Genomic DNA, 18,025 nt, shown 5'->3' with positions numbered 1-18,025 from the left:
AACTTAAGGTAGGGATTTTCTTTGAGTTATATATATGTTTTTGCAAGATCTAAATGATTTTCGAAATCATCATTTGATTAGTTTTGAAAATTGATTGTTGATTGAAGAAGATGAGTGATTTTGAAAGTGGGTTTACTTCCTTTTTCCTTCTAAAACTAGAAATTGAGGGTTTTTGAACTATGTTGATGAAAGAAAGATGTTTTTGGTAAGATCCTCTCAAATATTTGAAGATGAATGGTTTTTAGTGAGAAAACCTAGAAATTGGGGATTTTTAAGAAAGATGTTGAAAATATTTAGAATATGTTGTTATATTTATTTTGTGTGCCAAAATAAATGATGTTTGAAAATTGTTTATTTATTGCATATAAATGATGGTTTTCCATGGAATAAGATAATTGTTGAAGTTTTGGAAATTGTTGTTTAAAAGTGTTAATATAGTCTTGAAATGACTAAGTTGTTGGAAATGTTTGAAATGTGGGAATTATGTTATCCCTCGGATGAATTGAAATAAAAGTATTTATTCATCTTGTGAAATTGCATTGAAGTGAGAAATAGGAATTTTGATCACAATGGGAATATTGTGTGGGAGTATTGAAAGTGGAAGAAATATTACATTATATTTATTAATCATTGCATTGGCATATCAATTCATTTGATTACATTGGACTTTGAAAGTTGATTTGAAAACTTGCATTGAGAAATGAATGTTGAGAAACAAGTTTTCATGAAATGGTTTTGGGGTAAATATAGTGGTAAGTCTTGAAAGGTAGTGTAGAGAATAGGTGTCGAGCATTCCAGTCAATACTAGTAAAAATGACAGATTATGGGTGTCGAGCCCTCCAGTTGATACTGGTAAAAATGACAAATTGATAGTACTTGTATAGTCTACTTACAGACATTGACTTAGGGATTACCAGAGTTATATTTACCGTCCCTCGAATAAAATTTGATAAATGTTGAGTAGTTAAAATGTCATGACATCATTGAGCATGTTGGTTTTCAAATGATGAAGGTGTGTTTTACTTTAAAAAAGGCATGGCATAAGCATTCCATCTCTTGAAACTTGTGTAAAACGTATATACTTTGTTAAGAATTCTCTACTGGGCTTTACGCTCACCCTACGGGATTTTTGTGCAGAAAAAGATGTGGTGATTCCGCCTAACTGAAGGTGTGGAAGTGTGTGCAGAGAGCATAATGTGCTCATTTGCTGTGACTCTGATTGTAAGCCAAGGGCTTTGTATGTGTGAGTTTGAATAACCGTTTTGTGTAACCAGACTCAAGCCTTGGAAACTTGTAAACCCTTGGGGGTATTTGTTGTTTAATTAATTGTTGTTAGATTAATTGTATAATCACATGAAGATTATTTACATTATGTATGCAAGCAAGAAGAATTATTATCAGTTTTACTGTAAAGGGGCCAGGATTATTGCATTACCATTGGGCATGAAAATGGGGGCGTTACAGTTTATATGATATATTTAATTTGCCTAGTTTTTATTTTTTATTTTTTATTTCCGTGTTATGTTTGTAATTTTCCAAGAACGTGTGCAGTTCTGAAAGAGTCTGCTTATTGTTTATAGTTTAATTGTTCCATTGACTTGCTATGCATAATTAGGAATTCAAGAAATTAATTTAGTGTATCATACCATTTTTTTTTTTTAAAAATGTGTAAAGCACGTTGTTTCATGTATATTAAATCCATGATTAGATTCCAAACCCACACTGTGCCAATTCCTTTAAGTGAATATAGTTTCATGGTGTATGATTTTAGTATGGTAGTATAATTTTGTGTTTAATTTCTAGTTGCTAACCATGATTTGTATGCTTCTTTATTTTATAGGTTCATAACATGATTTGCCTGTTTAAAATGTTCTAGATTTTAATTTTTGCTGCATGCTCATTATTTCTAAAGTTATGTGTATGATCTTATTTACATGTTAATTGCTACAAACATTCACATGTGTATTACATTATTATTGTTTTGTATAAATTCATATGTAATTCTTGCATATTAATTTAATTTAATTATTTAGGAGTTATAAGGCTTTGTAACTTGTGTAATAATTTTATATATATAACTCTTGACTATTAACTTTTAATTTGATTCCTAGAGTTATAGATTTATTTTTGTAACCCATCTAGCATTTTAATTGATTAGGTAATTTTATTATTAAATAGTTTGCTAATTGTTTCAAGTAGTTTATTATATTTATAGTTTCTTTAGATTGGTTGGTGTGTATTTTCTTGTGTTTTCTGCTAACTTTATTTATAGGAATACCTATGCGAAAGGGATTGGAAAAACAAATACAAAACCAAATGAATAGTATTTGGGATGTCAAAACAAAAATGTTTGGACTACTAACCTTTGTGTTGAACAGGAATACCTAAGCGTGGAAAGGCTTTTGGACTAAATAGAATCCTTATGGATTGGCTATTTTATTTAGATGTTTGATGCATTTTTTGCTTGAGCTTTCAATGTGGTTCTTTACCAATTTGTAAAAGCAAGTTTTATTTACTTGTAATTGTTGTAGCAATTTTTTAAATTGCTTGTACTTTGGGTAGCAATTTTAAATTGCTTGTAAGTTTGGTCATTGGTTTGTTTTAACCTTATTCATCCCTTGGAAAACTTAATTCTAAAAATTGTTTCCCATGGACTAGGGGTCAACATGCTCTTGAAAGTTTTGTCTAAGGTTAACTGGGTTTTAAGTGAGACCAATGTGACACCTCCAGTCTTCCTGGGAACATTCATGACCATGCTCGATTCTAGGGAAGTGGTGAGACTAGTTTTGAATTAAATTGCCAACTTTGGGATTTTCTAGTGTTAAGTTTAATTTCTGGAACGCAGAATAGTGAAATTCTATTATATTTTTTAGAAATGGCAACTATCACCGATGCTGTTGGTGCTACTGCTAATGTTGGTGGGGATTAGAACCCGAGACAGCTGGCTTGCCAACCCTTAATGTTGTTCTATAGTCAACCCTGTTGTTGGTCCTGCTGTTCCAGGAGCCCGTTCAACCATCATGAGCGCCCGGAGAAGTTCACGGGAGTGAATTTCAAGAGGTGGCAGTAGAAGATGCTGTTCTACCTGACTACTCTAAGCCTTACGAGGTTTTGAGTGAGGATCCACCAGTTGTGGAAGAGAATGAGCAAGACAAACAGAAGCTCATGGCTCTAAATGCTTGGAAGCAGTCAGACTTCCTTCGCTGAAACCACGTTGTGAATAGCTTGGCAGATTCACTTTTCAACGTGTTTTATGCCAAGAAGTCGGCAAAGGAGCTGTGGAATGCTTTGGACAAGAAGTACAAGACCGAGGATGTTGGGGCAAAGCAATTTGTCGTTAGCCAGTTTTTAAACTTCAAAATGATGGACTCAAAAACCGTCATAAGTCAAGTCCAAGAGTTCCAAGTAATTTTGCACGAGATTCATGCAGAGGGAATGTTCCTGAGTGAATCATTCCAGGCAGCTGTGCTGATTGAGAAGCTACCTAATGACTGTAAGGACTTCAAGAACTACTTGAAGCACAAGTGAAAGGAGATAATAGTCGAAGAGCTCGTTGTCAGGCTCTATATTGAGGAAAACAATAGAAAGAAAGGGGGGAGTACCTCAACGATGAAAGCAAATGTGATTGAGCATGGCTAATCCTCGAGAGTGAAGAAAAAACCACTGACATGCAAAAGCTCGAAATTGGGGGCGAAATGCGGTGTCTCCAAGAGGCCAGTCTACAAGCCGTAGGAACCTACTTATAGGTTCAATGGAAAGTGCTTCAACTGTGGAAGCGATGGGCATCGGGTAATTGATTGTCACAAGAAGAAGAAGCCTTACAAGAAGTACCCTCCACAAAACAAAAGTCGGGCTCACATAGCTGAAATGGAGGATCTATCACAAGACGTGGATGACATATATCTGGCAGTTGTCGTCTCGGAAGTGAACATGGTGGGGTCTAACCCGAAGGAATGGTGGGTGGACACTAGGGCTACTTGCCACATCTGTGTTGAGAAGAAGATGTTCGCAACCTTCGAACCAGTTTTAAACAGTGAGAAATTGTTCATGGGGAATTCTACCACCTCAACTGTTGAGGGAAAGGACAAGGTGGTCTTGAAGATGACTTCATGGAAAGAGCTGACTCTGAACAATATCCTATTTGTGCCGGATATTCCTAACAACCTTGTCTCAGGGTCGCTCTTGAGTAAACATGGCTTCTGCATGGTGTTTCAGGCTAATAAGGACATGTTGACCAAAAGCGGGGTTTATGTGGAGAAAGAGTATATGTCGGGCGGTATGTTTAAGCTCAATGTAATGACTCTTGTCCCGAAAATTAATGAGAAAGCTTCTTCTTCTGCTTCTATGCTTGAGTCCCCTAATTTATGGCATGGTAGACTAGGTCATGTCAATTTTGACTCTTTGTGTCGATTAATCAAATTAGATCACATACCATCTTTCAAGATTAATCTAAATCACAAGTGTGAAACTTGTTTAGAAGCAAAATTGACAAGGACTTCTTTTCATTTTATTGAAAGAAGTATTGAGCTTTTAAATTTAGTGCATAGTGATGTGTGTGACTTGAAAATCATACAATCACGTGGTGGCAACAAGTACTTCATTACTTTTGTTGATGATTGCACTAAATACTGTTATGTGTATTTTCTTAAAAGCAAAGATAAGGCGATTGATACATTTATTCTTTTCAAGAATGAAGTTAAGAATCAACTAAGCCGAAAGATTAAGACTTTAAGAAGTCATTGTGGTGGTGAGTATGAATCCACGTTTGCTAAGCTGTGTGCTCAATTTGGGATTATTCACCAAACCACAACGTCTTACTTCCCTCAGTCAAATGGTGTAGCTGAGCGGAAGAATAGAACGTTAAAAGAAATGATGAATGCAATGTTAATAAGTTCTGGGTTGCCACAAAACTTATGGGGGGTGGCAATTCTCTCTGCGAATTACATTCTTAATAGAATACCTCGGAAGAATGTAGGCAAGATTCCATATGAGTTGTGGAAAGGCCACAAGCCTTCATATAAATATCTACAAATGTAGGGGTGTCTTGCAAAAGTAACGGTGCCTACACCCAAGCGGGTTCGGATAGGCCCAAGTCAGTAGATTGTATATTCATTGACTATGCACATAATAGCAGTACATATCGATTTCTTGTATTTAAATCTGTTATTCCATAAATACACAATAATATTATCATGGAATCAAGAAATGCATCTTTCTTTGAAGATGTGTTTCCTCATCGTCTCCAAAAAGAGGTTCCGAGTTCCGTGAAAGAAGTTGAAGATGACTATGATCACATAGATGATCACGTAGATGATCACATGGATGATCGAGTCAATGATCAAGTCGATGATCAAGCTGAGGAAGTAGATGAGCTAAGAAAGAGTAAGAGAGCTAGGACTGTAAAGTCCTTTGGTTCGGACTTCTTGACTTATATGTTAGAGGGAGAACCTCGAACTTTCTATGAAGCTGTGATTTCACCTAAAGTCCTTTATGGAAAGAAACAATTAAGAGTGAGATTGATTCCATCTTACAAAACCATACTTGGGAGTTGGTTGATCTATCCCCAGGCAGTAATGCCTTGGGGAATAAGTGGATCTTTAGAAGATAGATGAAAGCGGATGGATCAATTGATAAGTATAAAGCTAAGCTAGTTATCAAAGGATACAGGCAGCTAGAAGGCCTGGATTACTTTGATACGTATTCACCTGTGACAAAGATTACATCTATTCACATGGTGATTACGATAGTAGCTTTATGTGGTCTGGAAATACATCAGATGGATGTAAAGACAACTTCCTTAAATGAAGATTTAGATGAAGAAATCTATATGGAGCAACCCAAGGGGTTTTCAGCTCCAGGACAAAATAAGAAAGTCACTAATCTTGTTAAATATTCTAGGGTCATAGGAAGTTTGATGTATCTAATGAGCTATATAAGGCTGGATATAGCCTACTCTGTTAGCAGGCTTAGTAAATACACGAGTAATCTAAATGCTACTCATTAGAGGGGCATTATGCGGGTGTTAGGTTATCTACGCTACACCCGGGGTTATGGGCTGCATTATACCAAATACCCAGCGGTACTAGAAAAATATAGTGACGCTAATTGGATATTTGATCTAAAGGACTCCAAATCTACTAGTGGTTATGTGTTTACCCTCGGAGGGGTAGCTGTGTTTTGAAAATCTTCCAAGCAAATGTGTATATCGAGATCAACGATGGAATCTAAGTTTATTACTTTGGATAAAGAAACTAAAGAAGGTGAATGGCTTCACCAGTTCGTTGAAGATATTCTACGTTAGTCGAAACCTATGCCAGCCATCTGTATTTATTTTGATAGCCAATCGGCGATTGGACGGGCACAAAGTAATATGTATAATGGAAAGTGTAGACATATCAATCGTAGACATAATTTCATACGATAACTACTGTCAAACGGAGTTGTCACTTTATACTATGTAAAGTCTAAGGACAACACTGCGGATCCGCTAACCAAAGGGTTAAATCGAGTGTTAGTAGAGAAGTCGTCCAAAAGAATGGGTTTAAGGCCTTTAGAGTAAGGTGTTACCAGAATGGAAACCCAACCTAGTTGAGTAGAGATCCTAAGATCTAGGTTCAATAGGACAACCTAATTGCGTGTAACGGTGGTATATCACAGAGGATGTAAAACCTCTAACCATTCCTTTTATCAGTGATACCTGCAAGTGTAGAGGTTAAGCTAAGCTTTTAATGACTTTAGTGTGTTGAGTTGTTGAGCTGAGTATAGTAGGATACTCAAGTGGAGTCATCTATGTAAGTGTGAAATGGGGCTGCTTTTATAAGAATTGACAGGGCCTAATTCTTTAAACCACTCACTAAACCAGGCTAGTGTTCCAGGGCCAATCTGGACACAATAGTGAGAACAGAACGATGGATGGAGTAATTCCTGTATGAGATCTATTGTCTTGGTTTACATAAACAGCAGAACAGTTCAAGACTTCGTGTTCACTTGGCATCCAGTAAATCCGATAGACTTCATTAGAATGGGTTCAAAGCCAAAAGTTACCCTTTCCAATGCCGGGGTATTCCATTTCACTCTCTCCGACTCTTTGTTGTTGAGCGTTGTCCATTTGTTGTTATTCAGTTAATTTTTATTCATGTGGGGAATTGTTGGAAAAATAATATGTATGTTTGGCTTGAGTTTTTTGGATTAAGTTTTTTGAAACTGGGTTTGTTGATTTTCATGTTTTTTTTTTTTTTGTAGTGAATATTTTTAAAATTTTAAACATTTTTGTTACTTTTTTAGATGCTACTTAGATATATCTAAAAAGTAAAAAATTCTTGAAAAAATATTTTAAAGAATTAATAAATACATAAAAATATGAAAAATATACTGAATTCTCGTATTTTTTTTTTATATTTTTGGTATTTAGTGAATTTTTAAAAGATTTTTTTCACAAAAATTATACTTTTATGTGTATTTATGTTTGATGTGTCTAAAAATTAAAAAAAAATTACTTAGAATATTAAAAAAATAGTAAAAACAAAAAAAACACGGAAAACAAGAAAATAGATTTTTCTGAAAAGTATTTTCTAAAAACCAAAAACAAGCAAAGTTTTTTGGTGACTTTAATGCAATGTTAAAGTGGATGCCAATCCTCATTGGAGGTGGATTAAAGTAGGTTTAGATTCTTTGTACTCCCTCCGTCCCATAATATTAGTCCCTTATTCCATTTTTCATTGTCCCAAAATATTAGTCCCTCTTCAAAAATCAAGTACAAAAATAATATAAATTTCTCATTTTGCCCTTCTTTTAAATTCATAAATAATATAAAAAGTACAATTATGACATTAATATTCTCAAAAAAGTGTACTATCAAAGGGTAATTTTGGAAAACTAACTTTTTAAAAGTACAATAATTGTACTACCAAAAAAAGTTGAATTCCCCAAAAGGGACCATTATTTTGGGACGGAGGGAGTAATAAAATCTTTACACCACAAAAAGAATGATCAAAAATCATTAAGATTTAAATAAGAAATTGACTCATTAAGTTGGCCTCATGAAAGAGGGGTTGGGAAAGATGTAAAACCTTGTATCCCACATTGATTGTAGAGGAGAGCATTGATGGTATTTAAATCCTATTTTTTTCTTAAGGGTGTGAGCCCTTTGGGGCATTCAAATTTCACGAAGGAAGAGAGTTATGGATGCTTTAAGGATGGACTTAGGCCAAGGCTATGGTTCAAGTTCATTATGGAAAAATTGTCACTTTAAGCTTCTTAGCTTACTGACATTGTCACTTTAAACACAGCAGAAGGCTTTCTCCTTTCACTAACACACAAAACAAGCTAAAACATTAATTAGATTTCTAGTATTATTGTGGCCAATCACATAAACAGAGAGCTCCAACCTAGGAAATATTGTTCCATTGATTACAAAAATTTCTCAATTATCCGAATTCCATAAAAGCAGCTTTCTTCATTGAACCAAAAATTTAAAAAAAATAAAAAATAAAAATAAAAACATTCACATAATTGTGGAATTTACATCATGAGGTCTATCTACATTGCTTGAATTGCAGATACCAGTTCTTTAGGATTTTATATCATATCCCATGTTTGAAATGCTTTTGGATTAGGAGGGGATAGTGCAGTCCTATATTATTCTATCACATGTTTGTTTGAAATTTTAGACATTTACTACATGGTGTAAAAAATAGATGGGGTCTTTTAAATCTTTTTACATGTTAGTCCGCACTCACTAGGAATCAATATATGAACTATATCAGAATCGGATTATCAATTTGGAACTCAATCAAACAAACATATTACAAAGTATAGGGAAACAGTAAACACAACAATGATCATCACAGTATTCAATTCCAAAAAGAAAAAAAAAATTAAGAAAAGAAAATATCACAAGAATCATCAAATTAATAGAGTAAAATTAATATATATATATATATATATATATATGCATGCATGCATATATATATAGGGTTAGTTTAGAATATTCCTGAAATAGAGGCACATTTGGTCATATAGTTCAACAATCCAAAATTGAGAATCAGAAATCCACAATCCGAAATATCAACCAATCCCATTCACGAAATTAGAAAAAGCCCTAAAAAATTGATTACAAAATCAATAGAAAATGAAAGACAACAAACATATAAAAACCCTACAGAAATCGTGAGACACGGGGATGGGAGAGACAGCGAGAAAGAGATACAAACAGACAGACACAGATCGACAGAAAGGGAGAGAGATGACAGAGAAATACCTGTAATTAGTGGTGGGGCCGATTTGCAGTGGTTGTGGTGGCGAGCGATGGTGATGATCGGCGGTGGTGAGCGGCGGTGAGGTTTGGTATCGAGTGCTCTGTATGTTGGTGTGTGAGACAAAACAGAAGAAAAATGCGTCTGTGTAATATATATACTAGGCGCCAATATTAATGAGTTTCCCTCTAAAAAAATTTCTAAGCTTTAGAGACTAAATGATTATTTGTCACCAAATATCCTTAACAGCGACTAAAAATTGGTCGCCAAAAGCATCATATTTGGCTACTAATTTGAAATTGTCATCGGCAATGTTCAATATACAACGACTAACTTAGTTGTGGTCGCCAAAAATTCATCAAAATACGTCCTTTTTTGGCGACAAAAGTTTTTTGTCGCAAAATGTTATTATACGGTGACTAAATGAAATTTTAGAAGTGTAACATGGTTGTAAACAGCGACTAAAACTAAGTTTGGTCGCCAATAAGACTATATGGTGACTAAAATAATTTAGTAGCTAAAAAGATTAAATAAATGCCGACTAAATGAGGTTTTTAGTCGCCAATATACTGTTTTCGGCGACTAAAATTGTTTTGGTCGCCAATTTTAGTCGCCAAATGTGCAGTTTGTTGTAGTGACACGCGCGCGCGCTTCTCCCAGACCGGACCGGACCAGGTCCTAGTCCGTGGGCCATGGGTCGTTGACTTTGGACCTTGGGCTTGAGGCTTGAGGTTTGCTGGAATGGATTGAGTGTGGGGGTTGGGCTTGGCCCACCCATCTTAATCTTTTTGGGCCAAACCAGGTCTCTGGGTTGCAGATATATATACACAAAACTTATGTGTACGTAATAGCTGGTAACTCCTCTATTGATGAAGGACTTTAACCCATCAGTTTTGTAGAATTAAATCCTACATTTGTTACAAGAGAGCCTCTTCCTCTCTTCTTCCATGTGTATAAAAGGAAGTGCCCACTTTCAGCTTTCTACACCAGAAATTGCTCTTCCTGTCTTCCAAAGTTTTCCTCCAGTTTCATATTAATTCTTTCTGTGAGAGAGTGTTGCAAAGTTCTATTCGCCAAAACTACTCAGTCGGTGCATTGTTGTAGCTGGTCTAACCATCGTATCCTGGAAGACAAAGGTCGAAAAACCTCAAGCATCCAACCGATGAGGCGGCGAATCTGTTTTAAGGAGATTGTCTATTGCAGGCTTCAGTTTACTTCCTTTTGTTAGTTTTATTTTATTGTGAATTTCTGTAAATTTCAGCATATTTTTGTTCTGAAATTCAAAGTGATTGTTCAATATGAACCTATTTATTTTATTTAATCACACAATATGTACAACAAAACCAACCTCCCACAATAATCCTACCTAATGTTAATGAGACATTCTAGTCAAATTTGATCATTTGCACATCGTCAGTTAATTCCTTTCTAAAATAGGTACCACTAATAACTTAAAATAACCAAAAAGATACATGGCTTGAAAATTTGTTCCTAGTTACCATGCACTTTCCTTCACACTCATTTTGAAATTAAATATTTTCTCTTGTGGTTCTGGAAGCAATAGCTTACCACATAAAATAAATAAACTGGACAATTTTCAGCAAAGCTAACCTGCAATTATGAATATCAAGTATCAAGTAAACAATAACTTCAAATAAAATCATAATAAATTTAGAGGATTGACAAGTTTTGACTCATTTGGGATTTCAATTTCACGGCCATGCACATCTGAAATAGGAAGGTAATATACTTTTTTTTTTTTGCAATTGCAAATTAAAATCAATGAGTAAAAATTCTATAGGAAGGCAATACACTAACTTTTGTTCAAAATGTTGAACCATCCATCCACCATCTCAGCAACAAGCAATGAAAGCCATCAACAAATGAATGAAAAAGATATTAACAGTTTAACCAAAATTTTTAAGAGAGTTTGTCAACATTAAACATGAAACAAGAACTTGGTCATCCAAATAGCAAAACAATGTCAGTATTGAGTTCTGAAAAAACAAGAAAAGAAAAACAAAATATACCCAAAAAATGTAGATAAAGTGCTCCTAGTAGCTTTCACGACATGAGAATTTCGTGTTCCATAACCTTGTTACATTTCTTTTTGTTTCTTTTGTTTTCCTACACTCGTGCCTTTTGCAGATCATTGATTACTCGTTCAGCCAATAACATGTCTGGAATGTCATCTTTGCTTAAATGTCCAGTATCGTGTTATGAGCCACATGGTAATTTAGGAAATATTATAGGAAGGACAATAATAAAATAACTCAATAATAATAACAGCAAATGGTGTATCGGGCATTTCATCAAAAAGATTCCTAGCGTCATCAAACCGTCTATTCTTCGTGTACCCACCTATTTTTACCTAGAGGTTAAGGTATATGCATCATGACTTGGTCTCTGTCTCCCCCTCCAGCTTGTCTCAAGGAAGCCCTCAAGCCTAGCCAATCATTGCATTGGCATTCCAACAGACTGGGTTCATCTTATCAGGAAACAAATTGAACAATTCTCTTGCCTTTTCGAGCTCCCCATTACTAGTGTAACAAGTCATCATCAAAGACCAAGTAAAGGCTTTACTCAGAGGCATTTTATCAAGCAGTTCACGTGCTTTATCAACTTTGTCATTGTGCAAATACCCAGTGATCATAGCGTTCGAAGAAACCAAGTTTCTGCGTGGCATTCCCTCGAACAGTTGTTGTGCATCATTTACTCTGCCATTCATAGCACAAGCCGAGATCATGGAATTGTCATTGGCTATTATAAGTGAACCATGATTTCATATGAAAGCTTTTGGTTGGACGATTTGGAAAGGGATTTGAAAAATAAAAGGGAAAAAGTGTGTAAAATTAGGTGAATTGTAAATATATTTTATTCACATTTCACATATCTTCTCTTTTTCCCGTTACAAATCCCTCTACCAAACACAGTGTAAGAAATGAATCATTCATTTCATTCCATCTCGAGCACCTTAATGCAAGGGAAAGGGGCTACAAATAATAGAAACGAGTATCAAAAATTATTGGATATGCTTGGAATATCATATGACATTGTACCTCAATGCAAGAGAGAAAGAGGGCTACAAATAATAGAGACGAGTTTCAAAATTATTATCATAGTATCATATAACATATTATACTCTTCATCAATGAAAAATTATTACACAAAATCTCAACTACCTAAGACATAGTGAATCTACTTCAGGAGAGAGAGATGTGATGAGATCGATAGCGAAAGCTGGTGGAGGATGGAAACCGGTGCTGTATGGTAGGGGTAGGCACTCTCAGAGTTATGATGAAGGTCCATATGGTGTTCATACAATCTTGTGGACAATATTCCTTCATCCATGAGCTCGAAGGGGCTCCATACTCTGTTCATGAAGTTTGGAATTGTTCGAGATGTATTCATTCCAAATAAGTTAAGGAAAACTACGCGGTCAAGGTTTGGATTTGTTAGGTATGATTGTCTTGTAGTTGCTGAAGTGGCAATCCAAAAAGCTAATGGGTTGTGGTGTGATGACAAAGCTTTGAAAGTTAAGAGAGCAGAGTTCCAAAAGGAAGCATCAGGTGTTAGGAGAGCTGGTCAAGATAATGAAATTGGGAAAAGACTTGGAAGAGAAGAGAAAGGATCTAGGTGGCGTTTGGGCCAAAAAGTTCAACTGAATATAGGTTATCGGTCATATGCAGAAGCAGTGGAGTTGGGAGCTAGTAAGGAAAGTGTGGGTCTCACGGTCGTAGCACATGAGGCATGAAATAGATGGCTCTATGATAGCTTTATTGTTAAGTTGAAAAGCTATTATTCATTTTCAGACTTTCAAAAAGCAGTCATGGAGAAGGGAATGATAGAAATTCTGGTTAGGAGGGGAGGCGGAGGAATGACAGTGGTGTCATTTAAATCATCTGATGATATAAAGGAAAATGCGTCATTATTAAAGCACTGTTGGAATGAATGGTGCGAATCAATTTCAGAGTGGAAGAAATTTGGTCATATAAAGCAAAAACGAGGAGTTTGGTTGAGCTGTTATGGAGTCTCACTTAATCTATGGAGTTCAGATACCTTCAATAAGATTGAGAGGCTGTAAGGAGACAACTAACCAACTATCCTACAAATGTGGTAGAGTTAAAATTGTTACCAATTTTATGGGATGTATTAACACAGTTGTGCAGGTGAGGTGCTTAGGCAGAAACTACCCAGTTAGAGTATGTAAGAAACAAGTCAAGGTGTCAAAAGTTATTACAGAAGCTTGTAAGTGTTCTCTTCATGAGAGTTATAGCTCAAACAACATGGTGAACATGTATGGTAGCAATGGTGATCGAGTAACAGATGAGGTGGCTGAGGTGGAAAGTGAATTGCAACATGCAGTGGCAGAACATAGTGATCGGGCAGACCAACAAAGGAATGACATGGCAGATCTGCAGAGGGATGACGTGGTCAATAGTATAGTAGGGACAGGTGAGGTTTAGGTGGACGATTCATCTCCGTCCTTAGTGGGAGAAACTATTATTTCAAGTATGGGGAACTTAAAAGTGGCAGAAACATATAAAAGTGGAAAATGCAGTGTTAATGCAACGGTAAACCAGAAGAGGAGTAATGAGAGCGAGGGAAAGGATGAGGAAATTGTGACTCCTGGGTTTATGAAAAGTGTTAGTGGGTCTGGGCTTAAGAGGCCTAGGATTCAAATTAAAGGAATGTTAGAGGAGGCCCAAAACACTATGGCTATATCTAGGCCCAGCCCAGAAGTTGTGAGATTGGGCATGATGGATAATGGCAAGATAGTGGGCCAAGTAAATAGTCAAATGCCATCTTCATCTTCACAAGTTAAGTTCACATCGATGGGTGTGGAATCTGGTGAGGATTGGAGAGTGGCAATTTCTCAAAATTACAAGCTTATGGGGAAGAAAAAAGCCATTGCGCATAGTTTGGGAGGAAAGGGAGGTAAGTTATCTCGGAAAGAGGGGAATGAAGGTCGAATTGGAGGATTATCTGCTAAAGGTGTGTGGCATAATGCCACAACCCAAACCCGCCCCTATGGGTTTAGCATCGCAACCGGCCAGTAATCCGTGATTACCGAAGGCTTACTTACTAGTAACAACAGAAATACAAAGTAAAGGGGCTGGTGGAAGCCAAAACAGTAAATAAAAGATATCCAATGAGCTGTAACAGTCTGAATGCAAAAAAGACTTTTTATAAACATGCTCTATTGACAACCAAAACATATATATATATGCAACATATACACAAACATCCATGTCAGGGATCAAATCCCTAACTATAACTGTATAGTCAAGTCTATAACATTTGTTACAAAACGGAGACAAAAGGGTGGAACTGAGACACCCCAGAGCAGCCCTAGCTTAAACAGACATGGAACCTCAAAGTGAGGCACAGAGGTTGGCTTTGACAAAACAAGAGCTAACCCGACACTCCTACCTCCGGTCCGGTGCCTAGACACCTACATATATATATAAACAGTGAGCTAAAGCCCAGTTGTAGACACCCCATTTTTGACCGTCCTCAAGACTTGGACGTCATCGTTTGAACACTCGATCATCATCCATGTTCGTGTTCGTTTTGAGTTCCCGAAGGTCTCGGCTGTGCGCCTTGCCTTAGGATCTCTCAACTTGTCTGTTTTGTGCTTGGTTGTGGACCAAGGACTTGTGGTTTTGCTTCTAAGGGAAGAGGATGGCTTGTTTGCCATCCCCTCAACCCACCGGCCAAGGCTTGAAGCCATCAGCCTTGTTTTCTTGCCATCGGCCAAAAGTGTTGGCTGGTCGGCACTTTTGTTGGTCGGTCGGCACTTATTTTGGTCGATCGGCCATATTTTCTGACCGAGGCCTTTTCTTTGCCTTTTTCAGACATTGTGCATGCCAGTTGTGCCAGCTGGTGAGCACAGACCCTCCCCTTCATACACGTGTATGGAGAGATTTGAACTAAAGCTTAGCTTCTCTAAGAAGCTTTGAATTGGATTTCTATAAAAAGGGAGCCTCCCCTCCCTTTCCAAAGGTTCAGCAAATTGATATAGAAGATATATATATCTCTCTATATCTCCCTCTCTCTATATATTTGTGTGTGTGTTTGTGACCTAAAGTGTGTTTTTGTTCATACTTTTGCACTAAAGCACCTAGTAGAATACCTTCCTTTGGTTGCTGAGGCACTAAGAAGTTGGTTTCAGAGTTTTTGGGCTGGTTTTGATCCAAGGGAGTGGCTAGAGTTGTGTTCTTGAAGGTGTTCTTCAAGGGTGAGTAACTAACCTTTTATTTTCCTATTTTGGCTTAAGCTTTTAGACCTATTTGCATATTGTTTCAAGCTTAACTATAAACTGAAAAAATTTCTGTTTTTATATGCTTAAGATGATTGTTTAAGGTCTCTTTTGGGTTGGGGGTTGTCTACCCCCTCTTAGGCCTTGTTTGGCATTATTTTGGGTCATCCTTTTTTACCTTGGTTCTTGCTTTGGCTTGACCTTTCTACCACTGAAATCCAGAGGATTTTCAGTGGTGGAAAGGTGATTTTAGAGTCTTGTATAGAAGAGGGACACCCCTCTCTCCTTATGTCTCATTTGCTTGTGTTAATGGCTTGTAATGGTAGCATGTTTGCTTAGTTTGTTTTGGCTCCATTTCAGCAAGTATTTGGTGTTATTTTAGCATGCTATACGTTTTTCTAAGGTTGGTTTAATAGCATCTTGCATACTCCATGCACTTGTCTTGCAATCCTCTCATTTGCCTTAACATGCATCATGCGTTTGGACCATCATCCTTGCATGTTTTGGCTTAACTCAAAAGAGCTTTTAGCCTTGTTTTATCATGCTTGAGCTCTGATTTGCATTGATTTAGTCATGCATGCACTGTTTTGTATGGCCATGGTTCAACCTAGCTTGTTGGCTTTAAGTGTCCAAGTCATTAGCATGCATTGCTTAGACCATTTTCATGATTTGGCATCATTTCCTATGTGATTTCAGTCCATATAGAGTGGTCATATACTTGCATTTGTCACTCCTTTAATGCTTTAAAGAGTTAGTGTTTTATGCCTCATGAGTGGGTCATTGTGCATGCCTCTATGCTTAGGCTTTTGGGATGCCATCTCAGCGGGTTTTTGGGCTTATTTTGACATGCCATAACTCTGTTTTTCATTGGTTAAGTCATGTCATGTTTGGTAGTAATAGGTGTAGTGTAACACCTCTTTGTTAGCCTTGCATGCTTCATGCTTTCAGTCTTTTGTTCTAGCTTGTGTTGGCTAAGTTCGAGCATGATTTCGGTCTTGTATTGACCTGCTTTGGGACTGTTTTGGTTGCCCTTGGCCCTTTGGGGCTTGCTTTGTATAGCCTTGGTGTAATCCCTTTTGCTAGCTTCAAGCTTTAAGCTTTCTTGTATGTTGTGCTTGACTTGTGTGCATGATTTGGCATCATTTCTCACATGATTTCAAAGCTTATTGCATTGCCACATTATCATGTTTGTCACTCCTTGCTCATGTTTGAGAGTTGCGTCCTTATGCCTAAGTGATAGGCCAATTGGCATGCATGCTTGTTGTGCATTTTATTCCATCATTTCTTAGCATATTGGCCACTGTTTTTGGTATGGCTGAGGCCTATCCATTTTCAGTATAAGTCCATGGATCATGCGGTTTGTGTATTGTTGTATGCTTATCGCATTGCATGTTGTTGCATACTTATTATTGGTATCATTGTTGCATGCCTATCACATTGTATGTTTGCATATCTAGGTTGTATAGTCGTATTGCATACTTATTGTATATCATGTTGTTTACATGTTAGGTTGCATTGCATTGCATTTGTCATGCTCATGTTACATTGCATTGCATTTCCATGTTGCATTGTACTTGGTTGCATGCATTGCATTGTGTTTGGTTTGGGGTGTCAAACCAAACACGAGGAATGAGGAACGTTCGTACTTGAAGTGACGAAACGTGCCTCAATCCTCGTTCGTCAACACTCTTGATCAAGCATGATCGAGTTCTAGACATTCATATGTTTTTGTTGCATTCATTCCACATTGATTTGCACACTTGGCTCCTTTGGCCATCATGTATTGAAATACGCGATTGATGGTCCGAGAGTCGAGCACTACACTCCCTTGAGCTCATGACATGATAGGGAGGGTGTTTGTGCACACATTGCCTTGAAAATGCATTGTCATGCTCTATTTGTCCTCTGCTGCAGCAAAACAGCATCCTGCAGGAAGATATGGCCGGCCGGCTATCTTAAGTGCCGATCGACTAAACACTGTTGGCCGAGATCCTCACAAATGGTCGATGACCAATTCCACATGGCCGATGTCCCTATATTTTGGCCGGTGACATCTCACAGTGCTCAGGGGGTAGTTCTGAAGCATCCTTGGGACTTGTGCAGTTTTCAGAGGTGCAGAACAGTGCAAACAGAGGCAACATGTGGCTTGGCAACTGGTTTCCGAGCGAGGCGATCGAGCATGCATCATTCAATCATTCCGAGGCGGAGCTACGGCGGCCTCTTTAGTTTCATAGCTTAGTTAATTTGTTTAAATTAGTTAAGAGTTATGTAATAATTAATTAGTTAGGGTAGTTAATTAATTAGTTGATTTGTATTATTTATTTGGACCCTCCGTCGAGAGGGCAAATTTTGTAATAAGTGTGCGTGAGTGTGTGAATGTCTTCCAACCCCACGCCTTTCTCCATTTTACTTACCTGCTTTCAATGGTTAGTTTTAGTCATGTTTCAATTAGCATCCTTATGCTCGCATGTTTGCATCATTCATCTGTATTGCATGTACCGGGCTCGGC

Source organism: Camellia sinensis, chromosome 8 (assembly GCF_055761805.1).
Source record: "Camellia sinensis isolate YWXY chromosome 8, ASM5576180v1, whole genome shotgun sequence".
NCBI classification, from domain to species: domain Eukaryota; kingdom Viridiplantae; phylum Streptophyta; class Magnoliopsida; order Ericales; family Theaceae; genus Camellia; species Camellia sinensis.
This window is presented reverse-complemented; position numbering follows the sequence as displayed.